General features: G+C 41.8%; 1 long non-coding RNA gene across 1 annotated transcript; it reads left to right on the forward strand.

Moving 5' to 3' along the window:
- The first annotated feature begins 2,413 nt into the window (after positions 1–2,413).
- On the forward strand, positions 2,414–9,064 carry LOC134482541 (uncharacterized). The gene is made up of 2 exons (XR_010058777.1): positions 2,414–2,569; positions 5,787–9,064. It is a non-coding gene; the product is annotated as an uncharacterized LOC134482541 (long non-coding RNA).
- Positions 9,065–17,116: the final 8,052 nt, after the last annotated feature.

Raw genomic sequence — 17,116 nt, forward strand, 5'->3', positions numbered from 1 at the left:
GGTTTCTATATATATTTATTGGCAGTGAATTTATTCTGTGAATTTATTGTGGATTGAGTATTTAATACGTAAATCTGATTGTTGGGTTACAATTTGTTGAGTCTTGATTTTACTAGGTGGGTGGCTGGAACCAGAGAGTTCCCGGCTGGCCAGGGTGACTAGCAATGGGTGCAGAGAGACCACTGGGGTTAGAAGATAGCTAGGCTAACATTGCATGGTGCCACACCGAAACCAGCCGACACTAAGATATATTAATGCTACTTCTGTTTGGCTCTACTTTGCCAGAACTAATACCAGGGAGTGACCGTCCGGGTCCAAGAGTCCCAGGGGTCCAGTGTGGAGCGGTGATGCGCGGGAACCAGTTGCACCTATTTTTATTATTACTGCTACAGAAGGCTTCTTTAATTTTTAAAATTTAAACAAATCTAGAATCCATCCTTTTCTAGAATTCTCTGGTTCAGTAAATGTTATTACCATATCTCCCAACAGCCATCCTCAAACAACCCCTTCCAGGCCTTCTCGCCATTTATTACTAAGTTTCCCTTCTCACTCTAAAGCACAGCTTTCCCCTTTTTGTAGACACATCACACACCATTTTTTTCTCTCCTGGAACATTCTTCTAACCATATTTCCCCTTTACCCTGTTGGTTTTGCTGCAATCCTTTTCCCTCCATATTATACCAAAATAATGTTGCCTGTGCCTACTCAACAGAAATCTGCAGAATATCGGCAGTGTCACAGGTATTAAAAATAAGATAAAGGGCACCAAGAGTTTGCTGTGAGCAAATCATGCACACAGATGTATATATTACTAAGGTACAAAATGTATTCTGAAGTGTGAGATGTAGAAAATTAAGCCAGGAAAAATAGTGACATGGTGCTGTCTTATATAGAGCAATGATGAAGGCCTTCCTAATAACTTAGTGTTTGAGCAAAAACTGATGGATAGGAGGACCTAAAGCACAAAGATGTTCAGAAATAGATCGTCCCAGCTACTGAAATAACTAGGACAATGGCATTCTCTGTAGATCTCATCCATCAACTTAGTTATAATTTTGTGGCAGATATCATTAATTAAGATATTTAATGATGATTTTAGGTTCATAGAAAAAATGTACAGAAGGTATAGATTGCCCATTTACTTTCATTCTTATGCACAATTTCCTTAATGACCAATGTCTTTACCAGAATGGTGAATTTGTTACAGCTGATAAACCTTCACTGATACATCTGATATAGCCATAGCTTCTGTGAGGGTGCACTCATAGTTCTGTATGTTATACAGTGTGGATAGATGTGTAATGAGAAGTTTTCATTATCATGGTATTGCACACAGTATTTTTACTGCCCAACCAGTCCCATATATTTTAGAATATATATATCTTTTGAAAAACCATCATGTATAAGGTATACAATGAAAAGCTTGATGTTTTTCTTAGAATTACAGTTTCTTATATTTCCTCCCAAAGATGACCACATTTTATTCAGCACACGGAAGGTAGTATATGACTCTCAGATAGAAAGATAAGTGCATTTCTTCTAAAAATGTTTTGTTTTAGATTTCTATTACTGTGACAAACTCTATGACCAAAACAACTTGTAGAAGGAAGGGTTTGTTTCAGCTTACATTTGTCTATGAAAGAAAGACAGGACAGTAACCTTGAGGCAGGGACTCTGAGGCAGGAATTGAAGCAGAAGCCATAGCAGAACACTACTTATTAGCTTGCTCTCATGACTTGCTGAACCTGTTTTCCTATACAACGTAGGACCACTTACCCAGGGGATGCACAGCCCACAATAAACTGGACCCTCCTACACCAATCATCGATCAGGCTAATCCAATAGGGGCCTTTCCTCAGTTGGTGTTCTATCTTTCCAAATGACCCTAATGTGTGTCAAATTGATAAAAACTAACTGCCACACACTTTTACTTATTATTTTTTCAATGTTATGGGTTGAATCTAGAATATTAAGCGTGCTGGGTAAGTGCTCTGTGACTAATCTACATCTTCACTTCTAAGAATATTTCTCACATAAGAATACTGACACTGGCTGGAGAAACAGCTCATTGGAAGTACTTGCCTAGTATACGGGAAGTTTGGGGTTTAAGTATCACAAACAATCCCATAAACAAAACAAAACAAACAAACAACAAAGTACTTTTTCTTTTGAAGCATTGAGTGTAGAATGATGCCCTTTGTCCTACGTCTCTGTTTTGTCTTAGACGTCAGTGCCTATTGTATACTGCGTCTCACACACATGACCTCACCCCCTTTTTTAGTTTGTAGCATACTTTCCTCTGCTGCAGTAACTTTGGTCTTCGTTTGAGAATGTTCTAGAACATTCTATTATAGAACATAGAATATAATATTCGAGATATTCTAGAATTTTCCTTTCCTTGTCCCATCTTTTGTTCCATAGTTTAGGCCGAGAACAGTTGAATTCTCATGTCTAAATCTGCTCGAGTCACTTGTAACAAAACTGTATAGACTGCATGGCTTTGAAACAAAGCAGTTATTTCTGATAGCTTTGAGACTGGAAGTCTGAAGCGAAGGTGCTAACTAACACGGTCAGTGTGATATTTATACTTGTCTGTAGATATGATTAGATTGAGAGATATCTAGGTGCTTAGCAAATCTCAGCACAGAATGTGTCTATTGGGAGATTTTTAGAAATACGTCATGAGGGCTCTATGAGGGCAGTTTAACCCACTAATGAATCCACATCTTGAATGCCTGGAGCCTGAGGCTTGGTAGAGCAAGTGGCTCACATATGGCATCTCTTTGAAGGGCATATCTTGCCCTGGCTTCTTTATGGCTTTTCTCTACTCCCTGTTTAGCATGATGTGAGCTTTTCTTTCTACAGTGCATTCCTTACCTGATAAGTGAAAACTTTTGACACTAAAAGCACAATGAACCATTTGCCCTTTTAAATTGTCCTGTCTGTCATGAGAAAGCTAGCCTCATCAGTTCTGCTGAATACCCTTTTCCATGGTGCAGATTGTCAACTTCTTGTCCTATCAGGTGCAGGAAAAAGGCCAGGGAGATCAATGGGATTCCTGTTAATGTTCCTTGAGTATTATTATCATTCATGAAGATATTACCTTGATGACTTACTTAATCACCTCAAAGTCCACCTCTGCATAGCACCATCTTGAGGGTAAAGATTCCAATATACAAACCTTAGGAAGAGGAACTCATTCAAACCATAGCGCCCCCTTCATAAGTATATTCTCAGGGAAGCTTCATCTCTCCTCCTATTCCTTGATCCTGGTTGACTTTCTCATGTGCCAGTCACATGGTGCCTTTTGTCTCCTCAAATGTACCTGCTATTTGACTGTTACTGGATTTTGTTGGCTGCTTCGCCTGACCTGGGGCTTTGGCTCATGTACTCCTGCCTGGTGTCACTCAGACTTCAACTTATCAGTGTCATAGAGGCCTTCCAATGTCATCTCACAGAAAGTGGACATGAAATCTCTTTTCTCATACTCTTTGATGACATTTCCTCTGACAGATCTGATAGATCTCTCGCTCTACTCCAGAGATAAGTGCTGAGCAGGAGGAAAATCATCTCCTTCATCCTACAGGCCTCATGCTCCTGGGATGTGTGTGGTAGTGTCTGTAAGTGAGCAAAGGCATTATATATTTGTAAGCAGGGAAGTATGAGATGAGAGAGTGGTGCTTAAGAAGGACTCTCAGATCAATCACATTCGAGGATCAAGGGCAGCCCAGATGATAGCAAAAGAAGCAAAGAGAACAGTTTGTGATGCTTCTGCTAGCTAGATTTCTCCAGCAACTGAATCAGATCCCATATTTGTCTACTTTACAGGTATCCCAGGAGCCTCTGAGGCTTAGGGCTGAGAATGTTAGAATTAGACAAACTGTAAGTCTACATCAGCTCAACTGAAACATCAGCTACAATGAAATTTTACTTTCTAATGTTTTTCAATGAAAACATAAAGACAATGGGAGAAATTGTTTTATGGTTTACTTCCTATATAACCTGCTACAGTAGAAATATTACTCCAGCATGTTACAAGTATAAACATTTAAAAAACACAAAACTTGTTGTAGTCGTTGTTTGTCTGTGATTGTTTTTGTAAGATAAGACCCTACTCTATATCCTAGGTAAGCCTCAAGGTCCTATATCTGTATCCCAAGTGCTAGGATTATAGGCGTGTGGCACAATGCCAAGCCTCAAATCAATGATTTTTAAATCACTGTCTAGCTTACATTTACAAACCCTGGAATCTGGACTGGCCCCATTATAGGCTCTCAGAATCCTTGTGTGCCTAGGGACCTACACCACCTGGTGCAAACCATAGCCCCCTTCTGGTTATGTCTTCAGACAGCAGCATACTGAGAGTACACCACTGGCATTCTGAAACCCAGGCTAACATGTTCTGGGGATTGCATTTCTTTCCTGTCTGATTAACATCTGTGTCCTGCCTTTTCTTGGCTCTGGACTCTTTTCTTCCAGCTGTTTGTTAGAGACTGAGAATCCCTTGCCTGAATCACAGCAATCTTGCGAACCTTCTTTTCTTTAGTAATATTGGCACAGGGTGTGAGTTTTAACCAGTGGATGTCACTGTTTACTCAAGGAGGGTCCTTGGAGGAGGCAGTGGAATCTCAGAATGAATGCATAGACAGCAGTCCATGTTGTCCGTTCCTCTGCTAGTATTTGTTATATAATTTGAAGGAATGACAGGGTTTTTAAGTCAGTGTTCAGTGAGGCGATGAGTAGTGCCATCTATAGAATCCCCTGGTCTTGGAAAGTTGAAGTGTCACCACTAAAAGGCTTTATAAGACAATCAACAAGACATTTGACTGTGGCAAAACATATTCCTGAATTTTTGTTTCTGGCTCAGTGTTGCTGGGAAGTACAATGCGTTTGTAGAATGCACCAGGCCCTGAGTACAATTTCAGGCGACACACACAGGGCAATAAGGTAGAGGCTACAAGTAGTGTACATCTGAGTCTGTCTCACTGCTCTGCTTAACAAGCAACCGAAGTAACTCTTACTTTGCAAGAGATTTTATGTCTCCATCTGGATTTCTTGTTTCACCTGTAATATTAGAACATGCTGAACTTATATCCACCACAACCACATCTGGGGCGATGCATGTTTCTCCTCTTATGAGCTTTCTTCTCATTTTCTGTGTGTCTCAAACCATCTCATGCCACCCATCCATGGTGGCAGGGTAATTGATCTCTCTTGGTAGTTATATTTTTTGACTTCTGTTTCTTGGGGGCAAAGTATGCACTGAAGCGTCGACCATTTTTGTGAGCACCCAGAGCCTAGGGGACTTGGAAAGACACCCAGCAGGAAACTGCTTCTTTATAGGTCTTCAACTTCTGTAGCCTGGAGTACTTTTAGATCAAGGGAAGCTCTCCAAGGTAGCTGCGGTTGGGGTTATGGAGAAAGTCTATTAGGGACATAGAATCTTTGACTCCATTGTTAGGGAATGGGATGGAGACTGACCCAGTGATCCTTTCTGAGTATTACCCCAGTGAACTATTCATAAACTAGGGATTCTCTTTTACCTTTGCCCAAGGTTATGGATATTAAATGCTTTGATATTAAATGGCCCCAAAGCCTCATTTATTAGAAGTTTGGTCTATGTTGGTGGTGCTATGGCAGTTGGATCAGCAGATTTGGATGACTTTATAGATTAAAGAGCCATTAGGAGGTAGAGGCTGCCTGGAGGAACCATGTTACTGGGAGCAATGTCTTTGGAGGATACACCTTGTCTGTGGTCCCTTACTGCCCCTCTCTTTTCTTTATAGCTCCCCTGAGGCAAGCAGCTCCTTTCTCCATCCTACCACAGTGATATTCCTCTTCATCATGACCCTGAAACAATGGAGCCAGATGACCATCTATGAGCCACAATGGATTTCTCTTCTTTGATTTTTTGATAATCCATTTTGTTCCAAGAACATCTCAGGTTCTCTAATACAGTTGATTCTGTGTTCAGGTTCACAGATCCTCTGCTTAAGGTTTCAAGGCCAAAGTGAAAGTGTTCCAAAGGAATTGAGTGTGCATAATAACACACTGGAAATAATCTCATAAATTCCGTTCCAGAGAAAGTGCATGGCAGAAGAGTCAACACAATTTTACACATTGTGGAGAAGGTTCTGGCTTTTTCCTTATCTTCATGTAAGACACTTCTCAAGGAAAAAGACAAAATACCATGGGATGACCTGTAACTCTGGAGCTGGTTATTTGTCAGTGGAGAAGTGACCTTTTTCTTCACTCCCTCTGACAGCACTGTGGGGAGAGTCAGGAGAGGAGCTTGGCAGGCAGTGGGAGATGACATTTACTGAGCTCCTACTGTCTACAAGTATCTGAGTTGCACGGCTACCTATAACACCTCCAATCCATTCTAATGTCACTGTAGGAGGTATTGTTATATATGTTTGTATTTTATAGTTAAGGGAACTATAGAGCACTGCTAAATAACTTCCCTCAAATCAGACAAGTTATGCATGATGGTCAGAATTTCAATCGGGTTAATCTAAATCTACATCTATAGCTCTTAGTCATTGCTTCTCAAACTAAGAGGATCGTGGAGTATGGGAATGTCACCAAGAAGCTATGGGACAAAAGAATTTATCTTTCTTGTGTCTGATATCTCTTTAACAGAATGGGAACAAGAATATCACTTCCTAGATTATAAGAATTAGTATGATGAAGGCACCAAGGCATGAACCAGTAGAAACATCAGCTCTCTCTCTAATTTTTTTTAAACAAGCTTCCATCCAGAACCTCTTGGGTGACTTTTCTTATGCCCTAAAGCATTAATTTATGGGATATTTGTAGGGCAGTTATTATGTGAACAAAGATGTGGTCCTGGCAGTGGGGTGGTAGGAAGGGGCTATAGATGATTGATAAGCCAGGTACAAACTTTATACCTCCAAATGCAAGCCTGAATCCAACATGTCCCATTGACTATGACTCTTCTTGGATGCTTCTACTCTTTGTCACTTGCCATTTTCATGTGTTTTGGAGTCAAAGGTTTGGGTGATTTTCTCCACATACTTCTAGACACCAAAATCATTATTTAAGCCTTCTCTAGGTTCTAGGGATTCTGCATGCAAAATGTCTTGTGTCCCCATGATGCTTGTTTAATGTAGTTTGGTGGCACCTCTATCCTTGACTATGTTTCACAAAGGGGTTCCTTTTCTGTCAGTCTTGGTACCATAGTCTTAGTAGCTTTTTCCTGCCTTCAGGCCCATGCCTTGCCTTCAGGATATTCAGTCTTTAGGACATACAGAATGCTGTTCTCTCTGATATTGTCATCCTATCTTCATTTCCCAGAAACCTTAGCTTCTCGGCCTCAATCTGCTTATTCTGGTGACTCACACCTTTAGGAACATGGTCAGGACACCTCTTCCTCTTCATCTCCTTTGCCTCCTCTTCCTCCTGTTCCTCTCTTTCTTCCTCCTCCTTTTCCTCCTCATCTTCCTTTGATCAGAATGGAACCTATCAGCTTCCATTTCAAGGGCGTCTACTCATCCTTTCCAACTGAGCTGAGAAAAAAGCCTAGGAAGAACATTTTTTCTGCTCCCTAGTGTAAGCAAAGCCCATTTTTTTGTGATCTGTCTGTTTTAATACTTCAACAAATTGGAGAGCAAGCAGTTGCAGTCTAAGCCCTTTAAAACTAAGAATATGAGATGGGAGAATGAGGGAACTGCTGGGTGGAGGCCTTTGGGCTCTCAAGAGGCCCATGGCTTTCAGAGATGATGTCTCATGTGAGCAAAAAGCCCGGTAGGTAATGCCTCTGGGCTGATTGTTGGAGCCTTAGGGTTCAGTCCTTTCTACAGCTAGAACAAGTCAGTATCTTTATTTCAAGATCATTCCCTCTGATGTTTCTCCCCTGAAATGCCACTTCTATTGAGACACAAGGAGATGCATGTCCAAGGGGGCCTTGACCGATTCAAAGGCTATGTGATCAATCAGAAAGGGTTGAGTTTCTTGTGAATCTGATCTGAGGGGTTCTGGACAGACAGCAGCAAATGTCATCACCTATTCCAGACTGAGTCACCCTGCCTCTTCCTCTTTGCCTGCTGGTTTTTCCCTTGTCCCAGAATTCTACAATATGCAGATAAAAGCTCTAAATTAATCAGGCCTCATATGTGAGACCCTTGATCCAAATCCCAGAAGGACAGAAAAAGAAGAAGAAGGAGGAGGAGGAGGAAGAAGGGAGGAGGAAGAGGGGGAGCTGGAGGGGGAGGAGGAGGAGGAGAAGGAGAAAGAGAAGGAGAAGGAGAAGGAGGAGGAGGAGGAGGAGGAGGAGGAGGAGGAGAAGAAGAAGAAGAAGAAGAAGAAGAAGAAGAAGAAGAAGAAGAAGAAGAAGAAGAAGAAGAAGAGTTCCTAAGCTCTTCTTTCCTACATCTTTTCTACCAGGCCCAAGAGCTCTTCCTAGAGATCCAGGAGGGCTCCGGTGGTGGCACCAGGTAGACCTGGTCTCAAGGATGGGTGTGGTATGATGCATCCTCAGCAGAAACTCTAAAGCCCTTCTGTTGTGGATTCCAGGGGCCTAGAGAGTGGATATGGGTAAACTGAGGGCTTTTTTTAATTTGTTGATACCTGGGACCTACTTGTAAATTTGTTGATGAGGATTTTATATCCCATAGTTTAGTACAAATTATTAGGAGGAAGCCAGGGAGAACCATGGAAATAACTGCCATGGAAGTCTGTAAGAAAAGTCATTCCCTCAAAGCAGTTCCCTGCTAGTTTCTATCCTGTTAACAGAAATAAAAATGATGCCTCTGGTGGAGTGAAGCAGCTTCCAATCAGTTTCCCATCCTTTCCTTAATTTGATTCTCTACCAATTCTGGGAAGATAAGCAATATGGTCCCTACTTCATAAATGAGGAAACCGGCATAGAACAGCCATTTGCGTGTAAGTGATTACATTTGGCTGTCTTTTGTTTGTTTGCTTTTGTCAGTGTAGGGACTGAACTGCCACCCAAGGCTCTACCACCAAGCTACATCTCCAGACTCTAGGTTAACAAGCTCTTGTTTGACGAGGTCCAGCTGCATCAGTCAGGTCATTTCCAGAGTCACATGTTTTTCTGTCTCAGTTCCCAAGTACTGGGGTTCAGTTCTGTGCCACTGTATTGGGGCTGATTCTTATAATACAAAAGAAATTAAAATGAGAAATATGTAAATAAAACCTATTTAAAAATAAAAGCTTCTGTTTTGTGGGTTTGTATGTTTCACTACTATGATAATCTTGGACAGTGACCCGTGGTAAGTGTCATTCCCACAGCTTGTCCTAGACTTGAGTTGTGAATAAGAAAAAGAAAATATTACTCAGTTGGTGACACAGGGTCAATGTCAGAAGAGGGACAGAGTGTCTGTCATCATAGAACTGTGTACTGCTGGAACCAGGCTGTTGCCTAGGCCCTGTTTACAACCCTCTCTGAAATGTTCTTGGCCTCTGAACATGAACTTGGCCACCGGTTACTGAAGCATATGAATCCCAATACCTTCCAGACAAGGAAGACACGTTGATGACTTCGGCTAGGAGACTGTGTTCACTCTTGCATGGGAAGATGTCAGTTTTAGGCAGTTCCTGTTCCTGTTCTGCAAATCATTTTGTTCTGGGAAAGACTTTGCTTTTCTCCCAGAACTTTTCTTGCTTCCTGATCAGGATTAATTCTAGGAATTAATGATCTGCTAAGCACTTAAGCCCATTGTGTTTACAGAGGCAAGTTCACTTTTAACTCATTCCAGAATTTTCCACTAAGACCCATAATATCATCCCAAATTTATGAATGAGGACATTTGTAGCAGAGATGCTGAACAATTTGCTCCAGGCACACAGTGTTTTAAGTCTGTAAGTGACATAGCAGGGATTTGAGTCTCAACCTGGTTAACCACAAACCTCTCCAAGTTGTCTACTTTAGAGTCTCATGGAGAAGGTGAAAACTCCAGTACAGTGTCTTTGAGAATACTTGGGTGAGGGGGTTGGTGCCATCCTTGGGCAAGAAATTAGAAAAAGGTGCAAATTCTAAACCGAGTCCAAGGAGATAAGTAAGCATCAATGGTTCAATCTTGGTAAAAGCTGAGCAGCTTGCTCAGGCCCAGAGGATGGATAGTCACTTCTGCTTGAGCCTTTGTTCACTGAGCAGCCTTTGGGCTCTGGCTCCATGTGGAGCCTCAGTAGATGATCACCGAGCTGTCCTCACCTGGTACTGACAAGGCTTATGCACTAAGCAGAGGAAAGCATGAGTTATGTCATTAGACTACCTAGGTTTGAACTCTGGCTTTTCCCCCTTAAAGACATGTAACAGGAATAAGCTACTAGTATTAGTCAACTTCACTTTGCTATAGTAAAAGACCTGAAGCAATTAACTTGGAAAGATAAAAGGGTTATTTTGACTATTCTGGAAGTTTCAGTACAAGATTCTGAGGCCTCATTGGTTTGGATCTTTAAATAGAGATCAGGAGTGAGGGCCAGAGAAATCCATTTACAGTTCAGTGATTCTCAACCTTCCCATGGCTGCTATAATCTTTTAATATGGTTCCTTATGTTGTGGTGACCCCCAACAATCACATTATCTCATTGCTTCTTTGTAAATGTAGTTTGCTACTGTTCTGAATTATAATGTAAATATCCTATATGCAGGATATCTGATATGTGACCCCTGTGAAAGGGCCGTTAGACCTCCAAGGGGTCTCAGCCCATGGGTTAAGAATGGCTGCTTTACCTCACAAACCAAGAAGCAGGGTGAAAGTGGAAGGCAGCAGTTACCTATAGCACAATCCTTTCAGTCAGTGGCATACCCCCAATGACCCGAAGAGATTCCCCTAGTCACTGTCTCCAAAAAGGTTTACAGCACCTCCTGACCATGGCTCCCCTGAAACCAAGCTTTTAGCCCATAGCTTTTGGAGAGTAGATGCTCAAACATGAAAACCTGGCTCTCCATGTCTATTTCTTTCCAAAATTGTTACAAAGACTCAGTAAGGAAATCGTTGTCACATGAGCACAGTGTTGGGGGGGGTGCGTCAGCTCTTAGAATTGAGTTATTACAGAGAGCACTGCTGGGGGGGGGGGTCCTCTTTTGAGCAGTTACCTATGCTGGAAAGCCTGTTCTCCAGACTTTCTTCACCAGATGCTTTGTCATGGAAATTTGAGGCCGTGAAGATCCAATTAGAAGTCGACATCAGCAGGAAAAGAACAAGATATTCCATATTGCTGAGTGCACTTGAGGTAAAATCATGGTAAGTTTCAGTTTTCTATATGTACAATAAAAGGTAGAAGTGTTGACAGCATGAGTTGTGCTGCCTCTTATGGCTATGGGAAGCTCCTATTCATCTTTCAAAGTATTAACATATGTTTTATCCTTTTACATTTCTTAGACATTTTGAAATATCTGGTCATGCGTTTGCTTCTCCCTCAATTGTTCTTCATGTGAGCAGTATTATATGAGCACCTATTTCATCCAAAGCATAGCGACAAAGCATGAAGGACATTGTTGGTAGAAGGCTTTGGGCTCCTTTATTTTCTTACTATTTTTGGTCCTTGTCAGTCTTAGCTAGAAGGACCATTTATTTTCTGCACCATCTCAAATCTGAGATGACTGACACCACAGTCCTGTGTTTCTCCCTGCAACTAGAGTGACCATGCACTAACTAAATTCATGCATAGGAGGCAGAAGAGGCCTCAAGGTAAAAGAATGGGAAGGCAGTCATCAAGCTGTGGCTCAGATAGCTGACAGAGCAAGGAACGGTTCTCTGAAGTGAGTCTTTCTGGACTGGTAGGTATAAGCAGGAAGCATGTGGCTGACACCCTGACCCCAACTCCACCCCACCAAGTTTATGCCTTGCCTGGCTGGGAGGATTTAGTGCAGCTGTTCTTCCATTCTGAATTTACTTGTTTATGTGTAGAGAGGAGGGCAAAGTCCCTTAGTTCCTTACAAAGTCAGAAGCAGCCAGCTCAGCAATAAGAGCACCTTGGAAGAAACCAAATAGTTTGACCTCCAGGTAGCATTAAACCATCTCAACAATGACTATTTTGTACTCTAAAATACAGCGAAAGCCTGGAGAGAAGGCAACTTCAGGAGAAGCCTGGGGCTAGATCAGTGGGTTGCAACCTGTGGGTTGTGATCCCTTTCAAGGGTTGCATATCGGGTATCCTGCACATCAGACATTTCCATTACAATTCGTAACAATAGCAAATTTACAATTATGAAGAGGAAACAAAAACAATTTTGTGGTTCCACACATTATGGGGAACTGTATTTAAGGGTCACAGCCTTAGGAAGGGTTAGAACCACTGGGATAGATGGATGTAAGATCTGTGCAAACTGTCAGGGTGTTTTTCAACTCAGGTACCAAGGACAGAGGCAGGTGAAGAAAGGACTAACACAGCAGTAGGGTGTGAGAATATAAACTTTCACTTTTTTTTGTGTGTGTATACAAACCTTCCTTGACTGTTTTTCTTATTCATAGCATAGCACAGCTACACTTACTGGGGCTATGATCCTGAGTTCATGGTCAGGGAGGAGAGACTGGTTTCAGAACCATAGTGGATACTCAATCTGTGGATGCTTCAGTCTGACAAATGGCACTGTATTAGCATATAATCTCTCCACATCTTTCCATGTACTTTAAATAATCTCATGATTATTTAGAATCCCCAAGGCAATTTGAAGGCTGTACCAGAGGCTGTTACAGTATAGTGTTTAGAGAATAATGATAAGAAGTCTATATGCATTCAGTACAGATACAACTTTTGAAATATTTACATCTGTCACTGGTTAAATCTGTGGTGTTCTGAATCTAAGGATTTGGCCATTACTGCCATGGATGGCTGAATATATTTAATCTTCCTGGGGTTTTAGTTTCTACATCTGCATAATGAGGGTCTTGATAGCTGTGGGAGTTTTGAAACAATGCATACAAAATAGTTTGCACAGTGCCCGGCAAGGAGTTGTGGCTAACTAAAATATAGTTATTATAATTTTAGGGACACTGTAGTGCTTGTGCTGGAATTGAGTAATGTAATCGATTGGAGGTATCAGCAACGAAATCCCAGAGTTTCAGTTGCAGAGAACAATGGGAGTCTGTTCTTGCACATGTAATCATCTAATGCAGGGTGGGAGGTCTCAGGGTGATTTTCTCCCATATGCTGCTTCAGAAACCCACATTCTCCCCATCTGCTCTGCCATCCGCTGGAATCACAGAGTCTGCAGCCAGCAGAGGGAAGAATGAAGGTATCCTGCTCCACAAAGCCCTGATCTGGATGTGTGCCCATATAGATGAGGACCAGTTGCTTGGCCACTCCAGGAGATGGATGAGGGGGAGGTAGCTGGGTAAGATCTTTCATGGTGAATGAATGGGAATATTCTCCCTGAAACAAGGGCAGAGGGTTGAAGAGGGTGAGTGTATTTTTGGCAGAAAGTTAGCTGGCTCTGCTCCAGTGTTCTCTGGAACTGAGCTCATTCAAGCCAGGCTGGTACCCCAAAGAGGCAAGTAGGGGTAGAGCCTGGCTGCTAAAAGTGTACGCTGTAGCCCAAATACACCAGTGTCAACTCCAGAGCTTGTTGAAAATGCAATAGTCCAGCCCCAATCCTCACTTGAAAAATCTCTGTGCAGATTCTGATTGTGAAGGGCTGAGAGGGACTTGAAATTTTTTCTAAGTTTCTAGCAACTTCTAAAGCGAAATGAATGGTACTCGTTCACGGATCACACTTCAAGTAGCAAGCATGACGAAGATACAGAAACAAATAAGCAAACACCCCAAAATTCCCCCTGCATGAAATTAGATTCTGCAGTACGTATGAGGGGGTGGGCTAGAGTCCTCATTTTTGTTTCCCAAATGTATTTGGCAAGGGTGGGTGGTATTTTAGTTGGAAGAGAAGTAAGTGAGTTCCCCAGCCCTCTTTTCCTCTGGGGAAGGATGAACTCTGGTGATTACCCACAGAAGCCCTGTAGCTGTGTCTTCCATGATAGTGGGTGGCTGAGTAGAAACACTTTATACAGGCATGGTAAAGAATCCATCTCCAGACTCTGTCCGGGTGAGATTTACATGCGGTTGTCTGAAGCAGGCAATGCTAATGAAGCCCATGCTACTGTCTTGCAGGAACTCATCCTGGCTAATCTTCTCTTTTCCCTTCCCCACTGTACTTCATTCTTTTGTAGGAATTCATTAACCTACAGCAACGTTTTTCAATATATGACAACTCTAAGCAAAAGTGAACTGGTGTTTCTTGCTTTCACAGACAATTCTCTCAGTTTCTGTGAACTACACACATTTTAGGGAAAACCAAACCAAACCAAACTTTGACTTGGGAAAAGTGCCCCCATGTAACAGCAGCTGAAAAGTGATCTATCTTATCTGCGCTAACAAGCTGACTGCCAGGATCTTAGAAAGAGAAGGGAGGAGACCAGGAAGAAACAGACTGTGCATTCACAGGACACTGTGCCCTTTTCTGTAGTTGGTACCCACCACTCCTTAATTTTCTACACTATTTTGTCATGAGGAGGAATGGACCCAATGTAGCTGGTATCTGGTAGTTGCTTAGCTTTGAGATACTCTCTTCATTGCCTTACCCTTGAACCTGTTTGAAATCTTAAGGACTGATACATTATCATTCCTGATAATGGTGATATGATTGATTCAGAACCCTTTCGGCTGCATGGCCAGACATGAGTCAATTTAGATCATGTGCATAGGGTTATTACAAAGTTTTGAGGAGCAGCCTGAATGTACAGCCAAGCAATGGCCCCCTGTTTGTGTCTCCCAGATACCATACCACTTGTCACCCTCCCCACCTGCTTCTCTTGTTGGATGTTGGACAACAAGATGTCCAAGATTCTGATAAGTGTCCTGGGTTTACCTCCCAGTGTAAGGTCCAGTGAGACCCCATCCTGTGAGAGTCTCACATCATCTTATCCCAAGGGGTTAATTTGAAATTAATGGAGTGGTATCTGGTTAGTTAAAAGTTAACCAACGAATGGACCCTTTTGGTTTGGGGTTCTTGACTGACTGTTCTGGATGGTGGTTATTCTGAGCTGAAGCAATCTTCCATGGATGGACGAGGTAAGAGTGAGAGAAGCAATAGTCTGTAATAAAGATCTGGGCTCCTTCTCTCAGTGTCTTTCTAAATCCTATTTCTCTTACTGCCTTCATTTCATTCTTCAGTTAGGTGTGGGTAATTAATCATGCCATTGAGGGATAAGGATTTGAGATCGTGTCTGAGCTGATGAAAATGCATTCCCAGAAATAGTGATACTGTGAAACCAGATGTCTTTGGCCCCTTGCTAGAGCAACTGCACTTTATGCCTTAATCAACCTCTTAGGGGCTCTGCTGCTGTCTAGGTAGACCTAGACAGGCATTTCTCTGTATCTGTCTGGCTCTTCTGCCTTTAGATATAATTGCTGCTATTTTTCATTAAGGAAGAATTTTCTTAGAGAAAATTACTTTCTCAACCTTTTACCTTTTCATGGCCTGAAAGTTACTGGCAAGTTCTGGAGCAAAGACTTTATACTTTTGTTTTTGGATCTAATTCTGTGATTGAGTTTAGAAGGAAGAATGTCAGAGAACACACTAGAGAAGTTAGCTGATGTCTCTAACCAGGGGTGGTTGATTGAAATATCCCAGTTCTGATTCAAGGAGAGGCGCCAATCACTCATTTCTCCTGGAACTTGAAATGGAGTTTTCTAGTTCTTCCCACAGTAGGACACAAGGATGTAGTAACATAATTATACAGATCCAGGCCTTTACATTTCTGGCCTTTTAGGACATTAACATTTCTCAGTTATTATTCTTTGTTTAGCGTATTCTGCATTATGATTAAGGGTCTCTGCCTTGGAGCCTGGGTTTTGGAGACTGAATTTTTACTCTGTCATTACCAGCTCTGCAAGTTGAGGGTAGCACCTTATCCTCTATATGTCTTGTTTTCCTCTTTTTATAGCAGCAGCGTGGCCTTTTGTAATTGATATCATATGTATGGTTTGTACTCGATGAATAGCTGCTGCTCTTTGTGAAGAATGGAGTCAGAACCGTTAACTGCTGTATTTATTCTAAGTATTCCCCAATCTGGGGAGTTCACTTCTGCTGAAAATTGTCTTATTATTTAATTTACTCTTACATCTATGGCTTTGGATGCCATTCTCCTGTCTCCGTAAAAGGCACACACTTCTTCCTAGCACCAGAGCTCAGAGTATTGTGACCACTAAGGAACTCTCTTCAGAGTTAAGGAAAACATCCTCTGGGGCCCCTTTCCAGTGTTTGTGGCTCCCTGAACATAAGAGGATAAAATCCATTCTCTCCCATGAGGCTTCGATTGCCGATTTGAAACTCTGTTACAGCAGCCTAATTAGTCCACACAGCCAATTTGCTTTGTCCTTTTTCTTCCGTCTGGGTGTTCTCTGTTTATTTTTCATTAAGCTTTATTTAAGAAAAACAAGTATAAGAGTGGCTAACATTTACTGAACCTTTGCTATGAATCAGCCGCTGGGGTAAGTGCATGTGGGGTCTTATCTCATTTAATTATCACCAGAACTCTGCACCAAGAATTAGGATCATCCTGCTTCAGAAATGTAGAAACTAAAGCTTGGAGTGATTAAGTACTGTTGGTTTAGATCTTGGTCAAAGTAAACAATTCATTTTAGCTCCAGTCTATATTCCATGCTGATGGTTTATGGGTACTTTCCATATATTTGCCCTTTGGGAAAAATGATAACTTTAAACACTTATCATAATTACTGAAAACATTCATTTGACTTTACTCTCTTCTGTTCTGAGCTTTTCTGTTCTTTCTCTTTTTTTTCTGTATCTACCTTCTCCTCTTTCTTTATACTTTTTCTTGCCTTAAGTGTCTTGGAAGGAAATTTCCAATGACAAAGCCATGGAAGAGAGAACACACACCATTTCAGAACACACACCGTTTCTGTCTTTCCTATTTTCTCCTCTCCACCACTCTGGCTGTTGGCAACTGAGAGCTGCGCTTTCCCATTCCAGCCCCCTCACAGCGTGCCCCCAAATGCCAGTTGCCTGGAGAAATGGCATCCACAGTATCCAGGCAGTGCGAGGAGGGACAGTGTGGAAAGAATTGAAAGTTAAGGAGAGATGAGAAGCTAGAATTAAAGTTTGCCATGT

Source organism: Rattus norvegicus, chromosome 16 (genome assembly GCF_036323735.1).
Source record: "Rattus norvegicus strain BN/NHsdMcwi chromosome 16, GRCr8, whole genome shotgun sequence".
Taxonomy (NCBI): domain Eukaryota; kingdom Metazoa; phylum Chordata; class Mammalia; order Rodentia; family Muridae; genus Rattus; species Rattus norvegicus.